Genomic DNA, 24,615 nt, shown 5'->3' with positions numbered 1-24,615 from the left:
GTTGAATTTAAAACATCAAGGTGTGCTTCCCTTTGCCTGAGGTTCTGATAAACAAAATCATCAGCCACAGAGATTTGTAGGTTAAATTGTTAGATTATTTGCCTGGAAGGTAGAGAGCATGCCTCAGCTTGCTAAGTATTTTTCCAACACTATTGGTTTGGGTCCCACTCACAGTATGCTGATTTGTGTGCTAGTTAATGTAAACAATCAACTATAATAAATAATGAGGCACATTCAATCTTCAAAGGACTCAACAAGGTCCTGTATCTTTTTTTGGTGATGGTAGCCAAGGGGATAAGAATCAAGATTTTTCTTCACTATGAAAGGGATTGAGCACTGGAAATCTCCCTATATAGTCCAAGTAACTTTTCTTGCCAAGCAGGCACCTGAATACATTTTTTAACTATTGGCATATATATGACAACACTGTGCTCAGGTCTATTGAGTCTAAGACTTCTGATGAATAGGACACCCTCTATACAACGAGAGCTTTTTTATCTCATAGAGTAAAGGCACTCACATTAAATCATGATCTGACTGCTCATTGGAAGAAATGAGGAGTTTATATATACCTTGAAAACTATTGCAAACATTATTAGAAAACTTAGCACGTGAATGGGAATTGGTCTTGGCCCTCAGATGACAGTAGGATATAAAAGAGGTTGTTAGCAATGCTAAGGCAGCATGCCAGTGTCATCACTGTGGGCAATGGATTCAGTTGCAGTGACAATTTCTGGAACAGTCAGGGCTATGAGAGCAACAACTAAATTCAGTTGACAATAATCCACTATAAGTCTCAAGATCCCATGAGCCTTTTTTACTGGCATACATGGCTGTTGTATTGAAATATTTCATCTCTTTTTACTCCTGCTGCCTTCAGGTCCTAATCAAAGCTGTGTTTTCCTTTTCTCCCTTTGGAATTCTACATTGCTTCTGTTGGACCAACAGAGTGGAGACAGGGAAATGGTTTGAAAGTGATTTACACCTCCCACTGGTACTCCTTTACATGTAGTTATTCCCAATCAGGATAAACCCCTCTGAACTTTATGAGCATTCATATTACAAGCATGTAAAACATTAATCACAATTAGACAGGCAACAGAAGTCACAACAGTACATCAAATCATTCTCAAGGGCCCTACCCACAAGATAACTTCAGTTTCCTTTCCTTGCTGAATCTTGGTCTGTATCCATCAATTAAATTTGAGTTTCCCCTGCCAAACAAAGGCAGATACAGTAGTGACTCTGGTGTCTGTATTCAACAGAACTCTACAGTTTGGGCCCGTCCTTTCCCCAAAGTTCTTTAGTATATTCAGATAAGTGTGTATTTTGGGCCCCTCCTTTCCCCAAAGTTCTTTAGTATATTCAGATAAGTGTGGCCTTTTGGTTCCCCTTAGAGATCAGGAGATTCAGCTGTACCATTGGTGATTATTCTCCTTAGAACAGCTGAGATCAAGGTAGACTGGAAAGGAGGGATCAAGGGGCATATCAGGAGAAAGTGACTCAACACTAGTAAGCATGGCTTTACATTTACTTTTGATTTGGGGTGCATGGTAATGGAGAAACACCTGATGTTTCTTTTGTTTATTTTAGCCTTTCTGACATATATGAAGTGATATCTCATTGGGAATTTACCTATATATCTTTCAATCAGTTCCTGTTCTCCAGTAAATTATATTCATCAGTATCATAAACCCAATTTAGGGCAGTGAGATCTGTTTTCTTCCAGTCTTAAGAGCTTAGAACTGCATTTTAAGGTTATGAAGAGTAAGTCTGAAGTATTTATCATCTATATACCTGTGGTTTAACATGTTGACCTTACAAACATATCCTGTTTTTGCATTATTTTTGGTTTTAATCTTTATTTTTATTCAAGCATTATAATTGTGTCATAGTAATTCACTTCCTTCAAACTTCAAATTCTTTAATTAACTATAGTTTATAAATAAACATATAGAGAAATAGGTGGTAATTTGCAGATTCCTAAATAAATTTCAGAATTTTTCTACAATGCTGAATCTTCAATAATAGCTAGACTTCAGTTCTTTGCTTTTTCCACAGCCACCTATGCATGTGGACCACACAGGCACACTCAAGCCCCAGTTTTGCATTCTGGCAGGAATATGTAGATGCTTCAGCAAAACCCTTTTGCCACTTCTAGATAGACAATATTTTCATCTGCAAGTGGATAAATTTAATTCTTTTGTTTTTGTGAATAGCAACTTACTGTTATAAATTTTTTTCCATCAAATTGCACCTAAAATAATGCAGATTTATTTCCCTAATGGGCTTTATTTTATTTTCAATTACTGAATGCATTTATGCTTATTGTAAACAGCATCAAAATTCTTTTTGTTGAAACACCATCAGGACCAGAATTTTCCTTAAGTGTCTTGATTGATTTAGTTTAACCTTCGTATGATGTTTCTTTCTACTTTTTTGTTCCAAATTACTTCAGATCTTGATTATCATCCCTATGGCTTTTCATACAGATCTTCTAGCCTTCTCTGATTTGCAAGTGGAAATCTTGAAGTTTTGAATACAAATACTGTATTTTAAACTGACACTTTCTTCAAAGCAGTATCTGGTGAAGAGTTTATTTGGCAAGACACAGAAACACAATGCATTTAAGGCCTGGCTCAAAATCATATTATAAGGTGGTTGGGGATCTGAGAGTAGAATTTAGGAGTATTTTTTCTTTTTTCTTTTTCTTTTTTTCATTTTCGCTTAATCCACAAAAGAAAATAATTGTTTCGTTTAAGATGAGAGGAGGAACAATTCTAGATGACCTCCAAAGTCCTGTCCTCTAAAACTTCTCGACTTCACACAGCTTATCTACATAACTCTTTCTTTTTATGTATATGTGTTTGTGTGTTTATTAATTTTATCTCATACTCTCAAAGCACAAAAAGAAAAAGAATAAAATAAGCCTCAATATCTATTCAATTTTAAATACAATTCAAGGAGTTGGGAAATGTAAAAAAAAAAATGAAGCATAATAAAAAAGAAAATGAAGTGGTGGATTCAAAAACTAAAAACTATGAAATATTTTTGGGGGCACCTGGGTGGCTCAGTCCGTTAAGCATCCGACATTTGATTTTGCCTCAAGTCATGATCTCGGGGTCCTTAGATCAAGCCCTGCGTCTGGCTCCTTCTCTCTCTCCCTCTCCCTCTGCTCCTCCCGCCCCACTTGCACTCTCTCTAAAAAAACAAAACAAAGCAAAAATCAATAAAAATGCTTTAATGTAAAACAGGGGACACAAATCCAGTAATTTTTATAAACTAGTAAATGACACATATTTATATGCCCAACCACAGGAAGAATGAGTATATATAAAAAAGAAACAGGGAAGAAGTATCAGAACACTGCTGTGTCTGGAAAGCTTTCAGTTATTTCTCCAAATGCTTGGTGTAAATAAACATAGCAAAAGATAAAGTACATTTGTGTGTGTCTAACATTGTAAGCATAGTAACATACTGAAGTATATGAATACACTGTCATGTTTCCCCAGTACTCTCTGTTTTACCATATTGGTTCAGTGTGATCATGCATCCCTAAAACTGAAGGATCAGTTCTTAGGCTTTACATTCCTTGAGTAGAGCAAAAATTGAGTGTCATCTACCGAATTATTCATTCACTTACCTCTTTAAAATAACATTTCATCTAAACTATACTCTTACTGCCTCTGGTACAGTAACCAGGCGGGCTGACTAGAACCCATAACCTATTTGGACACAGTGATCTCTCTGAAAGTGTAACCACATAGGACATATTGCCCCCGTCAGATCATTAGAACCTTTCTATTTGTGGGGACAGGTCAGATGTGCCAATTTCTTTATACAGAGTCCAGCATAATCTCACCAACCATTCTACATATACTGAGAATCCCATACTCACCATTGAGTATCCACCAACCAACCACTGTTACCCCAAGCGCCACAGTCCTCCTGTGTGATGAGCTCTAATGGACCACTCTGCAAGGAGGAGGTGAAATGAGGCCAGGTCAATAGCTCAAAGACACCGTCTCCACTCCACATATAGATCCATAGTAATTTTCTTCAAATTCCAGTTAGACAAGTATTTATTTGACAACTATAGCCAAGCAGCAAGGGTCACTTAAAAATCATGTAAATTAGTTTGTAAATACTGATACTGGTAAATTACATGTAAATTAATTTTAAATACTGATACTAGAGGATTATAGGGAAGCAATTGTATGAGAATATGTATGTTTCTGACTATTCAAGCTTTGTGAAAGCATTATTGGAATTTCTATAAAATGTTAACCTTAGAAACCTGCCACTTCTTTTTCATTAATGCAGTTTATTAGCATTTATAAGATTTGCCTATTTTTTACTCTGAGAAAGTAACAAACTTTTGACAAAATCTTTATTCATTTCCAAAATATAAGTCATATATATCTCAAGTTGCTTTTTTAAGGTTGAACTTTTGTTAAGTGTTATCTGAAGAGAAAGTATCAGTTGCAAATAAAATAATTATAATATAGCTTATAAGTAAAATAGTAATAACATTCTGATTATGTATAATGCTCTTAAATACATAAAAAAGAAGAAGAAAGGAAAGTGGGAAAAGAATTTGGAAAGACAGTATTCAGAAAAGAAAATCCATATAGCCAATACACACATGCAAAGATGCTCAAAATTAAGCAAAATTTTGTATTTTCTAAATCTTATTAGACTACTGATATAAGAAGAGAGATAAATTAAATCCTTACTTGTATAGATAGTATCAGGGTTTAGCTATTATAATAAAATTGAAGTAATTAAATTTCTACATTCCTGAAGATAGAATGAATATATAACCTCTTTATCTTGCTTGTGAAATAAGATTTGTTCAGAGACTAAAATATGGTAATGGCAATGTAAAATTTAACATTTTAATATTGTTGTTTATACTCTTTCATTTACTGTTTGGAGAAGTAGCTGAGTATGATGATGAAACTCATGCAAACACTCCCTTTGAGTTTAATAATATAATTAGTTTTTAACTATGTCAACTAAATAAAGGAATATTTATTATTCTCTAGAAGTTAGAGCACTGTAAATTGAAAGAATAAAGAGATGGCTTTATGACTTATTAAGTCTTAAAAATTAAAAAAATAAACCATGATATTCAGTTTATGAGAATTAGAGGAGATCCTCTCCTTGACATGAGAATTTGATATTGTGTAACCACCTAAGGAAAAATTCTGACTTCTTATGTATTTTAATTTTAATAATTAAAGTTAGTCATACATTTGACTAAAATATTCCTCTCCAGAGAGCCTTGCCTATAGTAGTAAGAAGATTAGTAGAGAAAACTTTGTGGGGACAAAAAACACACACACAAAAATCCAACACAACCCTGAATATATATAAATAATTGAATAAAGTATCAATTCTATATAATATTTTTGTTATTAAAAAGATCACTTTCATCTACATATAAAGGTCTAGTGGGATGTCAGCCAAAGAATAAATATGGGTATGTGAATTATTTTAGTAAAGTTGTTATATAAACATAATTATATCCAAAGTATTTATTTTGTGCAAATTTAGAGAAAATTGTTGAGAGATGGAGCCAGACTGGTGACGTCAAGTACACAGAGATGAGATTGTAGAGGGTGAGAAAAAGATTATATAAAATTATGCTACATATATTTTAAAATATAATAGCAATATATGATATATAAAATAACTTTATATATTACAAATAATGGTAACATTAATATTTATATTAAATATAAATGATTAATATGATATAACATGTTATATTTACATATAACTTTATATAGCATAATACTTTGTAACATATAATGTAATAACAACTTAACTGTAATAGGAATATGCAGAAAATAACATGCTTATTATATAAGTAAATATGATATATGCATGCATAAATATATATCCAGAAAATTTAGAAATATGGAAACAAAAGTAATATCAACTGTTACTTCTTTATGATAGAATTTTACTCTATTCTTTCAAACTTAAGGTGTTCTTTGGATTTTTAAAATACAAATACTTGCCCTTCCTATTGAAAATAGTTATTTCTAAGTTCCTTAAAAACACAAAAATACAAATTTAAATTTCTCTAATTCTTTTTTATCATAAGATTAAATTTATAATTTTCATTAGATTTCCTGGCTTGCAGTGACACAAACTCAATGCTAAATTTATCTTTTAACTAAGATATCTACAGTACGTTGAGATGATAACTTCTTCCTTCAACACAATAAATTGTAGAGTCTTTTATCTCCTTTTAACTGTCTTTTGTCTTGGAAACAAGTCTGGAGTATAGTGTAAATAAAGAGCTCCACTTTCTACAGTAATCTTAACAGATCACCCTTTCCCTAAGAAATGACCTACGGAATTATTTTCATTTATAAATTGAAAGCACAGGTGCCTGGATAGCTCAGTCAGTTAAGCATCTGCCTTTGGCTCAAGTCATAATCCCGGGAGCCTGGGATTGAGCTCTATCTCGGGCTCCCTGCTCAGCAGAGAGTCTGCCTCTCCTTCTGCCCGCAGCCCCCACTCCTGTGCTTGCACTAGCTCTCTTTCTCGAATAAATAAAATCTTTAAAAATAAATAAATAAATTGAAAGCACATAATTATACAACCATAATACCATCAGACTCTATAAATAAGAAAAAAAATCAATAAAAACATAAAGGGGATTTATATTATGTTTAATTCAAATTAATATTTTATTAAGAATTTATAAAGATTAGGATATATCTATGGAAACTCCAAACTCAAAAAATATATACCAAAATATTGATTGTTTCAAAATAAGGCCATATATAGAAATCTTTCTTCATGTTATATTTATCCTGAAGTATGTGTTCATCCTATTTTCAAAAATGAGCTTAATCTCTTTAGATTCCAATATATTTAGTAGTGAATAGTCAACATTCCATTGAACAGGTGACACAGTGGCACTCATAAAAATCTCATATAGAAATTTCACCTTGATGAAATAATGTAAATTTGAGATATGTTTATTTTAACAAAATAGGCAGAGCTTTTTCCTCTGCCCTCCAAATCCTAAATATGAGATCAGCCTTCATGCCTAAAAGTGGTTTAAAATGAAATTCTTAGCCTTCCTTGTTTTTTTTCTTTCCTCCCCCCCCTTTTTTTTCTAGCAGCTTGCACATTTCCTTTTTGAGAATAGTCCAATACATTGCATGAGAAATTTTTATGTTCCCAGCAGAGATGGGGGATAAAACTTAAGACATACATTTTTTTAGTCACTTCAGAAAGCTCATAAAACATTTGGAAGAGAATATTTATATTCACAATATTATTGTGAGCCAGTAAAGAGGCAATTAAAGAATTATTTGGAATACTAATAAATACTAATGGGAAAAAGAGGAAGATAGGTATATAGGGAGGACTTGAATTCATCTAATTTTAACATGAAATATTGAACTTTTACAGTATGGATTTGTTTTTCCACATGAAACCCTGACAGTTATAGTTTGAATTCTTAGAATTGAATATACATCTTTTACTTTAAATACATATGTTGAGAAAATTGAATGCATACATTGAGCAAATTAACAGTTTAATATACCCACATATAGATATAATACAATATAATTTTTACATTCACAAAATTTTTTAAAATAGGCACTAAAATCTGGTAATGAGGTGAACATTAAAAGTTCATGAGTATCTTCATGTTTCTGTCTTAACAGTGTATCTCTCTGTGGTTATATATTACCTCACAGTTGTACCAAAAGTCAAAAGCCAATATTTAAAGCCCTTTGTGACTCTGTGGTTCCCATTCCATGAATGATCCCAACAATATCAAAGCTTCACTATTAAATCATCAATGTCCAGCAAAGTATGAATTCTCTCACAAACCACTTGAGACACAAGTACACTCTATATTATTACCCCCTTCCCGCAGGCTATTGTTTGGAGGCTTGGTTGGAGACCCTGGGTGGTAGAAGTGGTAGGCACCATCCCGGCTCTCACTAAAAATGCCTAAAAGATCTAGATCAGCAGCACTGTTCTATAGAAATTATAAATCTAAAATGTAAGGTCTATGTGATTTTAAGTTTTCTAATAGCTATAATGATTTTTTAACAAAGGCAAAATTGAGCCACCCAGGTGCCCCAAGAATTTTATATTCTTTTAATTTTTACTATGTCTTCAAAACACGGTGTCTTTTATACTCACAGCACCTCTCCGTTAGACCAGCTGCATTTCAAGGGCTCAAGAGACATCTGTGCTTAGTCCCTACCATATTGAAAGTACAAACCAAGATCTTTCCTTTCTCTACCTCCTGGCAGCCAAGCCCCTTCAGTAGGACTGTGCTGCTTGGGACTTTGAATCTTGAGTGAGTAAACACAGAGAAAAGTAGCTATTAAGTTGAATTAAAGCATGTGCTGTGGTGATTCCTGTAATATACTGGCTTTCTGGCTAGACTTTCCCACATAAAAGATGATTTTGTGGCTACTTTTTGTTCCTTTGAAGCTGCCTTATTTAATTAAAGTCTATTTTTCAAATCTTGGTTTTTCTCCTTTTCATTGCTTCTCTGAGCCTAGTATCCTTCCAAACAATACAGTAATTACATTTTAGGAGAAAGACAAAGTCTGATAAGGTTTCTTGAAGCTGATGCATTCCTAATCAATACATAATAAATATTATGGATAAAAGTGAAAAAAAAAACCTAACCATAGCTGATACTTAAACCTTATGTATTAATATTAGAGATAAAGCATAATTGGGGATAGCAACTATTCTTCTTTCATAATAAAACCTTATGCTGTGAAGTATAGTACGTGCTCTGAATTAGTGGCCAGGTAACTAATTGCAATTCTGGAACTACATTCATTCTTCCACTTATTCAGTATCTCTTTTATTTATTCATTCTTTTAGCAAATATTTATGGAAATAGATGATGTTCAAGACACACTGAGTTATAAAGAAGAATAATGACACAGTATATCTAATTCAAGGATTTATTTTCTTAGAGCATTTGTGTCATATACACATATGTAAATTAGCAGACCAATATGACATGATTAGTATAAAGAAGATTGTTGTGATTTGCGGGAATGAAGTGGTGATGATTTGTGGAAGAGGTACCAAATATACTATGATTTAAGGGATAAAAAGAATTTTAATTCCCTAAAATATGAATAATACCGAGGATTAAGGAAAAAAATGCATAAAGGCTGAAAATCACAGAATATGATTTTAGAGCCAAGAGTGATCAGTTTAGCTGGAACATTATAGTGCCACAGTGGGACGGTGATGTTGCCTGAGAGTAGCCAACTGAGATTTTCTGAATTTTACTGACCCACCATCACTTTATCACCTGGCTTCCCTTTTGTAAGTGGGGCATTTTGCAAGATACATAGTGTGAGATCTGCAAGCAGAACAATACTAATTGGCCATGTGGGGATTAGACCCTTAGCCTTGACCCCATTAGCACCAGACTCTAAGCAGCTAAGTTGCCTAATTGAAACCGGTTCAAAGTTAAGACCTCTGTCATAACCTTCTCATCCCTTTATTAAAAAACTAATACAAAGAAATGTTCTAATGTTCTACTCTGCACAAAACATCTTATGGAACAATTTATCTTTATATGCTCTTGTTAGCAATTTAAAGGTAGATGCCTAAAAGAAAATATGGTTACATGCATATGTGTACATTTGATTCATGAATCAACCCATTTGCATTCAAAATTTTAGCAATTTATTTTTTATTAGAATATGAGGATGTAAATATTATGTGTTATGTGCCTTTTGGAGTTTAGGAATGTGTTTAACTAGTGCAATTACTGCCCAATTAGCTCAGTTAAAATGATAAATTTTTGTTAACTCATGTTAAATAGCTGAGATATTCAAGAAGAAATACATTTCAGCCATTATAAAAAATTTAGATCTGGTACAATTCATAGAACTTCAGAAATATAAGTAGTCATTTATCCATCTTTGTGGTCTGTTTCTCTGGAGAAATAGTAAATTTAACTATACCTTAAGAGTTTATCTTAACTTTTCTATACCACCATAGCATTCATCAAACAATTGCTATGCTAAAATATATATTCTAAAAACACACACAAGGTCCTGATTGTTATTAAATCAAGCAAGGATAGTCCTTTAAGAGAAGTAAAACTGTTTGCATAGACAGTTTATATTATGGACACTTTAAAATACTATATGAACCATAAAATAAGGAGATTAGATGCTGAATTTTTCATAAATTGGGTATTTAATGAAAATCAAGGAGAAAGACGTAGTACCACATATGTACACTAAATGTAGTGAAGGGAACCAGTTAGATTTTCATCCTTCTGGGACGATTTCCCAAACAGCTGCAGCAACAGAATACAAAAGTGTATTTATTTTACTTCCATAAAAGGATAAAGTAAAAAATTTAGAATCTGGACATTGTTAGTAAATTAGAGTAACTTTTATTAATGAATGTACATACCTACTTTGTTTAAAATTCATCAAAATATGCAGTAATTTTTATTAATGCAAATAAAGCTTACCTTAGTTTTAAGAAATATAGGAGGCCTTCCTGCAGTGTTTTATTCAAACTGAGCAAAATGAGTCAAAGTGACATTTATAGATTTTATTTTTTTAATTTTATCTATTTGACAGAGAGAGAGAGAGAGAGAGAGAGAGAGACAGCGAGAGTGGGAACACAAGCAGGGGGAGTGGGAGAACAGGCTGAGCAGGGAGCCCGACGCGGGGCTCGATCCCAGGACCCTGGGATTATGACTTGAGCCAAAGGCAGACACTTAACGACTGAGCCACTCAGGCATCCCAAGGTGTAGAAATTTTAAATTTAGATTTTTCTTTAAAAACTTTTCACTAAGTCAGATACAGTGTAGGGTTGAAATTATTTAAATGTAATATATTATCACAAACTGGATTTTAATAAATTTACTATATTTCTCTTCTCAATTTGTTTGAAGTCTCAGGTGTCTATTAGAGGACAAAGTCCAAATGACTCCTTTCTTACCGTAGTTCTTTCGCTACTTAAGATGGGGACTGAAAAAATTCCATGAGAAGTTTCTGCAGGCTATCCCTGAAGATGGTTGGGTCTTGCTCTGACCTCTCCTTTCCTAATGACTAGTGATGTTGAGCGTTGTTTTTGTGCTTATTTGCCATTCTTATACTTGTATCTTTTTTGATGACATATTTATTCAAATCTGTTGCTCAATTAGTGTGTCTTATCTGGTTGTTGTTGTTGTTGTTGTTGTTGTTTTAAAGATTTTATTTATTTATTTGACAGAGAGAGACACAGCGAGAGAGGGAACACAAGCAGGGGGAGTGGGAGAGGGAGAAGCAGGCTTCCCACGGAGCAGGGAGCCCGATGCGGGGCTGGATCCCAGGACCCTGGGATCATGACCTGAGCTGAAGGCAGACGCTTAACGACTAAGGCACACACGTCCCCCTGTTGTTGTTGTTATTATTATTGAGTCATAAGAGTTCTTTAAATATCCTAGATATATGTTCTATATCATACATAGATGTTGCAGATATTTCAGTGCCTTGCTTTATATTTTCCTAATAGAAGATTTAAAAAAAATTCATTCTAATGAAGTAAAGCTTATTTTATTCTTACTGTGACTTATTTATGAAATCTATTTCTAATTAAAGATCACAAAGAAGTTCTCATATGTATTTTTAAAGTTCTGTCCATCTATACACAAGTTCTATACATTCTCTACACAATGCTTACATTCAGGTTTATGATGCACTTCAAGTTAATTTTTTATTTCAGTTAGAAGTGTTGAAGCTCACATTTTCGTTTATTTGTATATGTATATCCAATTGTTCTAGCATAATTTGTTGAAAAAGACTATATTTTACCCATTGAATTACCTAGGGAATTTTCTGAACACTCAATTAATCATGTATATGTTGGTCTCATTTCTAGACATCCTTATCTATTCCAATGATCTCACACAATAACACACTTTCTAAATTTTTGTAGCTTTATAGTAAGTTTTGAAATCATATAGTATGAATCATCTATCTTTGTTCCTTTTCAAAGTTGTTTTCGCTCTCTGAGAGTCTTTGTTTTATCATAAAAATTTTGGAAGCAGTTCATCAGTTTTGTAGAAAAGAACCTCCTGGGATTTCTGTTGAAATTGCATTGTGTCTGATCCATGAGCATAATATTTCTCTTCATTTATCTGAGTCCTCTGTAATTTTGCTAAACAGTATTTTATAGTCTTTGATGTAGAGGTTATATTCATATTTAATTAAATTCATCCCTAAATACTTCGCATTAAAAAAATTTTTATCTCGACCATCTTTAAAATTCCCCTTCTATTATTATTCTGAGTTGATGTATTTGTATAATACCTCTCTCATTTTTACCTTTTTTTAATAAGGTGTGCCAGAAGTTTGAGTATTTTCCTTAGGAATTAGCCCTCTATTTTATTTATCAAACCAATTTTTTTGTCTATTGTTATCAGTAATTTCTATTGTTTTGCTCCTTTTGCTCAGCTTAAATTTGCTATCTGGGACTTTATATCCTTTTTCTAAAAGTTTAGTCTAAAAAAAGCTTAGTCTAGAAAGCATTTTTCATTTATAGATGTTTTATTTTAGAATAGTCTTGAACAAAAATTTAGAAAACGAACAATTTATGAAGAATCCCATGACCCCAAATATGTAACTGTTATCTTTAAGCATTTTCTTTCTCTGTATATGTTTAATTTTTTTAAGTTTTTATCTTTTGTAATTCAAATAAGAAAAAAGTGTACTAATGGTACTTATGCAGGCAGAACATAAGTACAATAATTCACAGCTTTTTGATGAAATTGGCATATTTTTTCTTGTTTGAATTCAAATATAATGAACATACAGTGTTATATTGGTTTCAGGTGCACAGTATAGTGATTCAGCAATTCTACACATTACTCAGTGCTCATCACAATAAATGTGCTCTTAATCCCCTTCATCTGTTTCATCCATCCCCTCACCAACCTTCCCTCTGGCAACCACCAGTTTGCTCTCTATATTTAAGAGTCTTTTTCTTTTGTTTGTCTCTTTTTTGTTTGCTTGTTTTGTTTCTTAAATACCACATATGAGTGAAATCATGTGGTATTTGTCTTTCTCTGACTAACTTATTTTGCTTAACATTGTACCCTCTAGATGCATCCATGTTGTTGCAAATGGCAGGATTTCATTCTTTTTTAAATAGCTGAGTAATATTTCTTTATATACATATATGTCTTCTTATCCATTTATCTTTGGATAGACACTTGGGTTGCCTTCATATCTTGCCTATTGTAAATAATGCTGCAGTAAACATAGGGATGCATATATCTTTAGGAAAAAGTGTTTATTTTATTTTTTTATTATGTTATGTTAGTCACAATAAAATCATGTTCTATGATTCACTGTTTTCGTATAACACCCAATGCTCCATGCAATACGTGCCCTCCTTAATACCCATCACCAGGCTAACCCATCCCCCCACCCCCTCCCCTCTAGAACCCTCAGTTTGTTTCTCGGAATCCATAGTCTCTCATGGTTCATCTCCCCCTCCAATTTACCCCCCTTCATTTTTCCCTTCCCTCTCCTAATGTCCTCCATGCTATTCCTTATGATCCACAAATAAATGAAACCATATGATAATTTACTTTCTCTGCTTGACTTATTTCACTTAGCATAATCTCCTTCAGTCCCATCCATGTTGTTGCAAAATTTGGGTATTCATCCTTTCTGATGGCTGAGTAATATTCCATTGTATATATGGACCACATCTTCTTTATCCATTCATCTGTTGAAAGGCATCTCAACTCTTTCCACAGTTTGGCTATTGTGGACATTCCTGCTATGAACATTGGGGTGGATATGGCCATTCTTTTCACTGGACATACAGATGGCTAACAGACACATGAAAAATGCTCATCATCAGTAGCCATCAGGGAAATTCAAATCAAAACCACATTGAGATACCACCTTACACCAGTTAGAATGGCAAAAATTGACAAGGCAAGAAACAACAAATGTTGGAGAGGTTGTGGAGAAAGGGGAAGCCTCTTATACTGTTGGTGGGAATGCAAGTTGGTACAGCCACTTTGGAAAACAGTGTGGATGTTCCTAAAAAATTAAAAATAGAGCTACCCTATTACCCAGCAGTTGCACTACTGGGTATGAAAAATTGTTTAATGTAATTGGTATATTTTAAAAGTAGTTTCACTTATTTTAGAGAGAGTATAAATTATTGCTCCTGGATATTTTTTCCCTTTTATTATTTTGAAATTTTCTGGATAATTTGTATTTTTGGATAATTTGTAATATATTTCTTTTGCTCTCTAGTCTCTTATCATCCAGAAACTTGAGAAGGGTATCACATTGCATTATGTCAATCACAAAGTCAGTTAATGAAGCAGTCATAGGGAAGTGGTTAAGGGTAGGAGTTTTGACCCAGACTCTTTGGATTCCAATTTTTGGCTTTGCCACTTACCATTTATGTGACCTTAAGCAAATTACCTAGCATAGCTATGACTTAGTTCTTCCAAAGATAAAATGTGAATAATAGTAATTACCTCATAGGATTAAGAGATCAAATGGTTAATATACATAAGGTGCTAGAAAAGTAAAAAAAGTTGTTGTACACAGTAGCTATTTTCATTATTTATGCAGTCTGCTTTTTTTGTCTTAATCATAATATGAAGAGCGTAGTCCAGCATAAAAACAAATATATATATAATAATGGAACACACGTATATGGTCAATTAATTTATGACAAAGGAGCTAAGAATATATATTGGGTAAAGGGCAGTCTCCTTAATAAATGGTCTTGGAAAAACTGGACAGCCAGTTTTCATCCAAAAGAATGAAACTGAACCACTATCTTACATCATACAAAAAAATTAACTCAAAATGGATAAAAGACTTGAACATAAGACCTGAACCATAAAACTCCTAGAAGAAAAGATAGGTGGTAAGTTTCTTGACTAGGTTCTGGCAATGGTGTTTTAATCTGACAGCAAAACCTAAAGCAACAAACGCAAAAAACAACAGGTACGACCAAATCAACCTAAAAAGCTCTGTACAGCAAAAGAAATCAACAAAATGAAAAGGCAACCTACTGAATGGGAGAAAATATTCACAACTCATATATCTGATTAGAGGCTAACATCCAAAATATATAAAAACTAATGTACAATTAATAACCAAAAAAAAAGCCAATTTAAAAAATGGGTGGAAGACCTGAACAGACATTTTTCTCAAAGAGACGTACAAATGTCCAACAGGTACATGAAAAGATGCTCAACATCGTTAATCATCAAGGAAATGCAAATCAAAACCACAATGAGATATCACCCCACAGTTGTTCAAATGACTGTTATCAAAAAGACAAGAAATAGCAGGTGTTGGTGAGGGTGCAGAAAAAAGGGAACTCTTTTGTACTATTGGTGGGAATGTAAGGTGTAGCCACTATAGAAAACAGTATGGAGTTTCCTCAAAAAACTCAAAGAACTACCACATGATCCAGCAATTTTATTTCTGAGTATTTATCCAAATGCTTATAAATCTGACTTATAAATAAGACATTTTTGACATTTGTTCAGGTCACAGGGAGTTTAAAAATATAAATATATTTTAATTGATAAAAATATTTCAAAGTCTGAAAATTGATAGGAAATGGAAAATGATAGGGTCGTGTGTTTGTGTGTGTGTGTGTGTGTGTGTGTGTGTGTGTGTGTAGGGCCTAGATAGGCTAATAGTATAGGTAGAGATTGCCTAAAAATCATCTTATCCTGCCAACATCTTGATCTTGGACGTCTAGAGGCTGGAACTGTGAGACAATAAATTTCTATTGCTTAAGTCACCCATTTATGGCATCTCTAACAAATTTAGAAGCTGATTAAAGTCACATACTTATATTTGTGAATGGTCAACTATATGTGGTTTAAACTAATTCCAGATATTTGTCTAAATAGTAAAAAAATTAAATTTACTATTCATAATACTATTTAAAAATAGTGTTTATTAAACTAAAATATTATTTTTATTTCAATGTACAAAATGCTGAACACAAGTCAAATTTATATCATTTATGACAACCACACTGCCATGGATCAATACAAAACATCAATCAGTGGTCTTTATACATTTTGTAATTGCTATTATTTGTACATTGACATGCTGAAGTAATTAGATAAACAGAAAACAAATTATGAAAGATTGTTGTGGACTTAAATGAGAATAATTTGAAACTTTTGAAGTAGAATTCTGGGTACAGTTCTGGAGTATGCCAAGAGATATAGTTTTTTAGGGAAAAATGTGAAAATAATTTCTTTTTCAAACATTTGGAAACTAGCTGTTTGGAGGCAGGCAAAGGTAAAGTAAATGGGTCCTTTCATGCAATTTGTATGGACTGCTTACAACTTAAACTTCACGTTTAGGATCAGGTATGTTTGGTCATGCGAGTGCTGATCAGATGAAAAATGATACACTCAACCTGTATTATCATAAAATATTATCAGAAAATATCTACTGAATTTAAAGGGAGGACATCATACTTAAATATGATTGTGAAGTTATAGCATATATTAATAAATAATTAGAAGATGGAAAATTTAGCACCTATATTTGATGGAGAATCAATAAAATGTAATGGTATATTAAAGGTAAGTAAAGAAAAATAACAATGTATCTGGTTATGTCAAAAATGGTATATTAAAGGTAAGTAAAGAAAAATAACAATGTATCTGGATATGTCAAAAATGTCAGATGTATAGATTGTAATTATGCAAGGAGTAATATTTAACATAAAGTTTAGTTATAATTTACCTACTATGATAAAAACAATTTTAAAAATTTTATATTTTGTTGATTTGCATAACAAAATTTTCTTTAAGTTTGGAGCCAAATGAAATCCAAACATCTATCTTATGATAATAATTTGGTTTTATTACAATTCTAACCCAAACCACAAAAATTCAGTTTTTCACACCTAACCACAAAACAATTTTGAAAAACTCCCAGGTTCTATTGTAACCTGAAGTAGATTTATTCAAAAGATACATGAACTTTGGCCCAACTTATTCCAATTTGAGAATGGGTTTTATATTGTACATTGCAAATCAAGCAAGAATTCTTTGTTTGAAACTCTCCGTTAAAATTCTTTTCATGAAAGTCTGGTATAGGCTTAAAAATTGGAAGAAAGAGTCAAATGTAACAGACATGACCTGTCATTTTCATCTCCTGTGTAAGTGACTCAAATGTACTTCTCTTAGGTCAGAGCTCAGGTATCATCATTCACCATATAGTTATAGAGTCTGTACCTTAAAAAATGCAGGAAATGACTCATTAGACTTCTAGCATGAACATAAAAATAAGCTGGATTGGCAAAAAAGTTGAATGTGGAAATTTATATGAGTTTTAAAAATCAGTATATTGTTAAAAATGTAATTATTGGATAGATTTAATGCACAACAATTGAAGCAAAGAAAAATTAGAGAGGCTCAAAAGATTGTCCTTCAGGACTTACAGTAACTGAAAGCAAATGTCAATTCTGAATGTAAAATAAACATTTACCCCTCTACATTTCTTTTTTTTTTTAAGATTTTATTTATTTGTTTGACAGAGATAGAGAGAGAGAGCACAAGTAGGCAGAGGGGCAGGCAGAGGGAGAGGGAGAGGGAGAAGCAGGCTGTTCGCTGAGCAGGGAGCCCGATGCAGGACTCGATCCCAGGATCATGACCTGAGCCAAAGGTAGCTACTTAACCAACTGAGCCACGCAGGCGCCCTACATTTATTTTGTTATAGTGGTAATCTTTTAACTATTCCCACAGTAAAGAGCATATACTTCCTAAAAGTGATTGTATGGTAGGCTTCTCCCTCATCTTCATTATCATGAAGTGGTTTTTGCTATGGTCCAGTTTTCAAAAATAACAATAGGAGTTAGTGAAAGCAAAAATCTAAACATCACTGTCACCATATTTCTCTTAATTAGTGAGATTAAATTAGTGAATTAAATTCACCATTGTGTATCCATTTCATTTCAAAGTTATTCTGAATTTTATTTTTAATTTTTTTATTTGCCTGTGCATTTGTTTAATTTTTTAGTCTTTGAAGACCATAACAATTCTCTACTATTTGATAAGTAATACTATTACACATACTATTTGATAAGAAATTAATTTTATTTTTATTATGCATTTTTCTTTGAAATTTGAAATACAAAATCTTATTTCTACTATATTAAGTGATATTTAGAATTTCCTTTGGGAATTGTACAGTATGCAAAAACAATTTATTGCAAAATCTTCCTTTTATGCAAATATACATTCATAGAGTCACAAGTGTTCTGCTTAAAATTAGCATATAATAATTGTATAGTGTTTTATGATTCACAGTTCTCCTATAGTTTAATGGTGAAATCATAACAGTAAAAAGAAACCTTTCATGGGGAAATCAATCATCCTTAATCCAATGTTTTTGTATCTTCTAGCTTATAGTCTAATATGCTTATAAAAAGCATCTCACTAGATTTACCTCCATTATTGTAATAACAATACAAATCCATATATGTATGGATTATTATTAGCAGACCATTAATCATATAAGCCACTTTATTTAATTCTTATAACAAATATCTTTCTTGTACCTGTTATTTCTATTTTCAAAAGAGAACTTAAAGTTGTCACAGTCCTTTCTATGTGCTCCTTTTTATGTCATTTTTTCATTCATTCATTTGTTCAATAAAAATTATTAGAGTATTTACATTTTGCTAAGTGTTGGGCATGTTAAGTCTGAATCATGCAGATGCTTTTCCTGAGATGAAGAGATTAATGTGTTTGATAAAGTGAAGAAGGCCCAGGTGTGATAGTACATTAAGTAGTTCTTCAAAAATTTTCTAACTAGTTTCTTTCATTCTCAGTTACTCACAAGTATTATGAAAATTAATATATATAAAATGATTAGATGAGATCATATAGATGTTTTATACTTGTATTTAACTTGCATGATACTAAGGAAACATCTGTGGGAAAGTGAGTGTGAAGATCCGGGGTTCTGTAGTCAAACTGTCTGGGCTGGAATCCCAGTCACTTCTTCAGTGATTTTAGATTCTGAGTCTCATTTTTGCTATGTTTCCAGAGTGAATATTAGCTTTATTACAAGGCTACAAATTCTTTGACTGTGCCTGGCTTTTAATATGCACTGAGAAAACATGTACTTTCTCCCCAAAACAAGACATTCTTCTGTATTCCCTGGGTATGTTAAACATGGCCTTCTCTATTCAGTTACTCAAGCTAAAATCCCGAATTCTTGTCAGCCTTCTCTCAGGCCTCCATCAAGTAGTCAGTCATCCAGTCTGGCCAATCCTACTTTATATTTTACTTAAACTGTTACTTTATTTTCATGTGGCTGTTGACTTAGTATATAGACCATTGCCACTTTTCCTTAGACAATTTATTTGAGCTAACCGATCAATAAGCATTTATTTAATATCAATTAAAAAACAATGAAGAAATTCAAACTACCGTTTCTTCTCTCTTGGGCCTTAATATAAAGTTGGAGAATCTGGATATAAATATGTAAAGTAATAAATAGTACTATTTTAAAAATCAACTTCAAAGTATTATTGTAGTAGAATCCACAAGACATATATAATTAATTGATAAATAAGCAATATAATAATAATTAACATGGGAGTCATGAAAATCAGAAGATAAGTGTTGCTAATGGTTTTTAGGAAGGCTTACAAGTTCCTGGGGATTTGGTTATATTTTGATCAGCCATGAAAGGTGAGCATATTATTACTAATATAGAACTAAATGAATTAGGGTAATACTGTTCAATATATTTAAACTTCATTTCTTTTTTAGATAGAGTTTCTTTCCTCAGCCTTAGACAGTGAGTAATTAATGTCTTTGGCTTCATTATATTTTGTGCCCTGTGAGGCAGTTTTTGGGAGACACCTGTAGCTTCAGCAGCCAGCATGGTGAATGACTTTGCAAGACTAGCTTAGTCCACTGTATTGAAAAATGGACTATACCATAAATTGCTTGAAATCCGGTATCTGTTTGTCCTCTATGTAAACATATGTTTCAGATAAATGAAATTAATAAGATTTGAAATACATATTTTGTTCACTGTTTATGTTAATGAAATAAAATTTGAAACTGAAAAATATATGCTGGATGCTGGAGAAGAGAGTAGTAGAGATTCCCTTGATCTCTAATTAGTTCCATTAATGAGTGAAACCTGGGGACCAGTTCAAAAGTATTAGCTCATGATCGGAGGGGGAGATGAACCATGAGAGACAATGGACTCTGAAAAACAAACTGAGGTTCTAGAGGGGAGGGGGTGGGGGGATGGGTTAGCCTGGTGATGGGTATTAAAGAGGGCACGTACAGCATGGAGCACTGGGTGTTATGCACAAACACTGAATCATGGAACACTACATCAAAAACTAATGATGTAATGTATGGTGATTAACATAACATAATAAAAAATAGAAGAGAAAAAAATAAAAGGCACCTTTCATCCTCCCCCCCCCCAAAAAAAGTATTAGCTCATGGAGGCCTTTTCTATCATTTCCTAGGGATTGTAATCATTGCCGTGTATGCATTAGCACTATACCTTAACATATCCCTAGTGTTCAGCCCTCACACTAAATAGAAGTTTTGCTTTTTTTTTTTTTTAAGATTTTTGTTCATTTATTTGACAGACAGAGAAAGAGAGAAAGCACAAGCAGAGGGAGCGGGGAAGGGAGAAGCAGACTCCCCACTGATCAGGGAACCCTATGTGGGGTTCGATCCCAGGACCGGGGGGATCATGACCTGAGCAGAAGGCAGACACTTAACCAACTGAGCCACCCAGGCGCCCCTAAAAAGAAGTATTTTTTAATATGCCTATATTCTCAATTAATAAAGCAAGCATATAAAGGCAATGGCATGTTTGTTTTGGTTTTAATTTAGTACCAGGTAGCATGCTTTAGTAGTCACTCAGTAAGAGAGTTTGATTGCATAACTTTACATTGTTCATCATTCAATTAGTTGTTTTATCTAAAAGGCAATTTAGTAAGAAATTATCTTTTTTAAATTTAAACTGGACTTTTATTTTTAACTGACTGAATAGATGTGTGTGTATTTGCTAGATATAGCTCTGTTTTGAATAAATAGCTGTACTAAGCTGGCTTCAACTGATAGCTGTTTTCCATGTCCTATAGGCATTTTGATTGATTTTTACAATTCATGGGTTCTTTAAACTTGCCTGAACACAATTCTTTCTCTACACACATCAAAGAACATACACTGTATTTCATTATCTCAATTGATCGTTTTAACTTCTAATCTTCATGGAAGGATTCCAGTCACTTCCCTGACTCCTTAAGTCTTTTACTTTTGTTGGTTCAAACCCCCTTGCTCATTTTAGTTATGAAACCAAAATACTTCAAATGCTAAATTTGAAGATGGGGGAACTTATATATGTTTTTTTTTCTTTCTATCTTGCCTCTAGGCTTCTCTGATTCTTCTGCCTGAATAATGTCTTTGACAATCCAGAAATTGTATACTCCCAATTCCTGCAGGCAATTTACAATAAACATAGCAAACATGTAATGTCCATAATATTGTGAAATATTTGTTGATTTAGGCCATTTCAGGAAGCTGGTTTCAGACCTCCCCATGCCTCATATACTGTCATATGCACGGAGAAAGTGCAAATAATTTTGCTGCTTCAAAAGGAGAAAATATGGCATTGTGTGGTAAAGATTCTTTTTAAACTTGGTTTGAAATAATTGCAGACTTATAGAAGAGTTACAGAAACAATAAAAATCATTCCCATTAACCCTTCACCTAGATTCCCCAAATGTAAACATTTTACCAAGTGATATTTGTTATACCATTCTCTTTTTCTTTCTATATATTTTTCTCTGAACCATTTGAAAATAAGTTACTGAAATGATACAAAATGATACCATTTACCCCTAAATAATTTAGTATGTGTTTCCCCAAAACAGAAACTTCTTATTAATAACCTTAGTACATTTATCAAAATGAGGATATTAACATTTCTACCATATTACTATCTAAACATTTATAGATTTGTTCAACAATGTTTCACTTGTACAAATGTTCTTTATACCAAAACAAAGAGTAGTTTTGTTTTGTTTTGTTTTCTGGCCCAGTATTACACGGTACATTGAGTTATCCCATTTCTTTGTTTGTTTGTTTTTAAACATTTTATTATGAAAAATTTCAAACATATACAGAGGAGTGCGGATCATAATGCTCCTCTCTTTACCCATGACCCAGCTTACACAATTAGCAACCTTCTGTCGTTCTGATTTATAATACCATCACCTGGTTTTCATCAATTGCATAAAAATAATAATTTCATCAATTACATTAGAACAATCATTGTAATAGTGACTCAGATCTGATCAAAGGAAGTTAAAAAGGTTTTTTTAAATTTATGTATGAATTTTCTTGCTAAGAAATTTGACGGGTTATCCCATCTCTTATTTCCTTTAAACTAGAAGTGTTCCATAGCTGTCTTTTTCTTCAATTTGATATTTTTAAGAAATAAAGGCCAATTATTTTGTAGAATGTCTCTCAAATTAATCTTGCCTAATGTTATCTCATGGTTACCATCAACTATGTAGTTCTGCAGGAATATAACATAAGTGATATGGGGTTCTCAATGTACCACATCAGGAGGTAAATAATGTCTACTGGTCCTGTTGCTGGAGATGTTAACTTGCATTACTTGGTTAAGATAATGTCTAATAGATGTATCTAATACAGAGTTACAGTTTTTCCTGTGTTTTAGTAACTATCTCGTGGAGAGATATAGTGAGATTTCCATTTCTCATTAAACTTCCACCCACTAGTTTTAGCCTCTTTTGATGATCTTTGCCTATAACTATTACTATGGTGGTCGCCACATAGTGATTTTCTGATGCAATCATTCATTTTACATTTAATAGTTATAGTTATACAGCTATAGGTATAGCTTTCTCTTTTTGCCATATTTATATATTTCAATCTGCATGGACTCACTGGTTCTCATTTTAGTCTAAGGGTTAAAATTACTTATTATCATTATTTATCTTAATTATCAATGTGTAGTGTAAGACCCTATCAAAGTGGCCATGCGTCCTTTTTTCCCCATTTTTTTCCATTTTTTACCATTTCCTTACTATCACAAAAATACATTCCAGTCTTGCACTTCCCTTGCCAAAGCCAGAAGAAACCGTTTATGAAAGGAGCCTTAGTTTCTTTTAGTAAAGAAAGATATTTAAAACTGAGATCTGAATGCTAGGTATGCCTACTTTTTTTTACACATCAGTGCTTCTGTTACCTCTAGTAAATGCATGCACACATTAATAAAGATATATACACTTATACATCTGTATTCGTTTATTCATCCATCATTCTGTTTAAAATAGATTTTATATAAAATTGACAAATTTTTGAAACATACAACAAATGGAAGCTGTAAAAGAGGTTGAAAAGCTAGATAGTCCTAAATCTATTAAAGGAAATAAATTTACAGATATCCTTTGACTTACAATGGAGTTATGCCATGATAAACCCATCCTCAACTGAAAATATTGTAAGTCTGGAATGCATTCAATACATCTTACCTACCTAACAACAGAGCTGAGCCTAGGCTACCTGAAACATACTCAGAACACTTACATTAGCCTATAGTTGGGCAAAATCATCCAACACAAAGCCTATTTTATAATAAAGTGTTAACTATCTCATGTAATTTATTGAGTAGTGCACTGAACACAGAACGTGAAAAACAATGGCTCTACAGACACAGAATCGTTGTAAGTGTATCAGTGGTTTGCTCTCATGCTGGCTGACCGGGAGCTACAGCTGGGGGCTGCCCAGCATCGACTGACAGTGTCGCACCACCTATCAGTAGCCCGTGATCAAAATTGAAAATTCCAAGTGTGGTTTCTACTGAATGCATATTGCTTTCACACCATCATAAAGTCAAAGATTTTTAAGTGTAACCGTCTTCAGCCAGGAACTCTCTGTATCACTAAAAACAAACAAAAAACTTTTTATAGAGAACTCTAAACACAGTCGCATTCCTAGTGAAAGCTTCTTAACATGTAATAAAGATAACACCCGACTTAAACTCTTTCAAATATAAAAGAATGGAGTATTTTCCAATTTGCTTTTTTGAGGCTAGAATAACATTGATTCCATATTTATAAAGAAGCTCACAAAAAGTAAAAGTCACTCTTCAAACACTTTTATGTTTATAGGCACAAAAATAATTTTTAAATCAAGTTTATATATTAAAAATTCTCAAACAGCACAAAATTACATGGAAATCTCTGCTCATGGCTATTTTTTGGTAGATTCTAATTGGCTTTTTTATGCAAGATGCTTGTTGTTTTAACTATACAGCTCTGTCGCTTCAATATGGTTCATCTTTCTGATTTTATATCTTAAATAATTAATATATGTATTTGCAAGATCTGTTTTTTAAATATGCAGTATATCAGTTAACCTTTTTGTTAAATCTGTTGACTCTCCCTCAAAGTACGTTTTGCTAATTGTTAATGCTGTATTACGTTTCCTCTGTTGAAGTCCAGTGTGCTCTGGACTGTGAAGATGTTGCTAGGTGACAGTTTTGAATT

The sequence above is a fragment of the Callorhinus ursinus genome, unplaced genomic scaffold (assembly GCF_003265705.2).
Source record: "Callorhinus ursinus isolate GAN/ISIS: 27379988/994484 unplaced genomic scaffold, GSC_fseal_2.0 scaffold3, whole genome shotgun sequence".
In the NCBI taxonomy this organism is placed as follows: domain Eukaryota; kingdom Metazoa; phylum Chordata; class Mammalia; order Carnivora; family Otariidae; genus Callorhinus; species Callorhinus ursinus.
The sequence above is the reverse complement of the archived record's forward strand: the minus strand, read 5'-3'. Positions refer to the sequence as shown.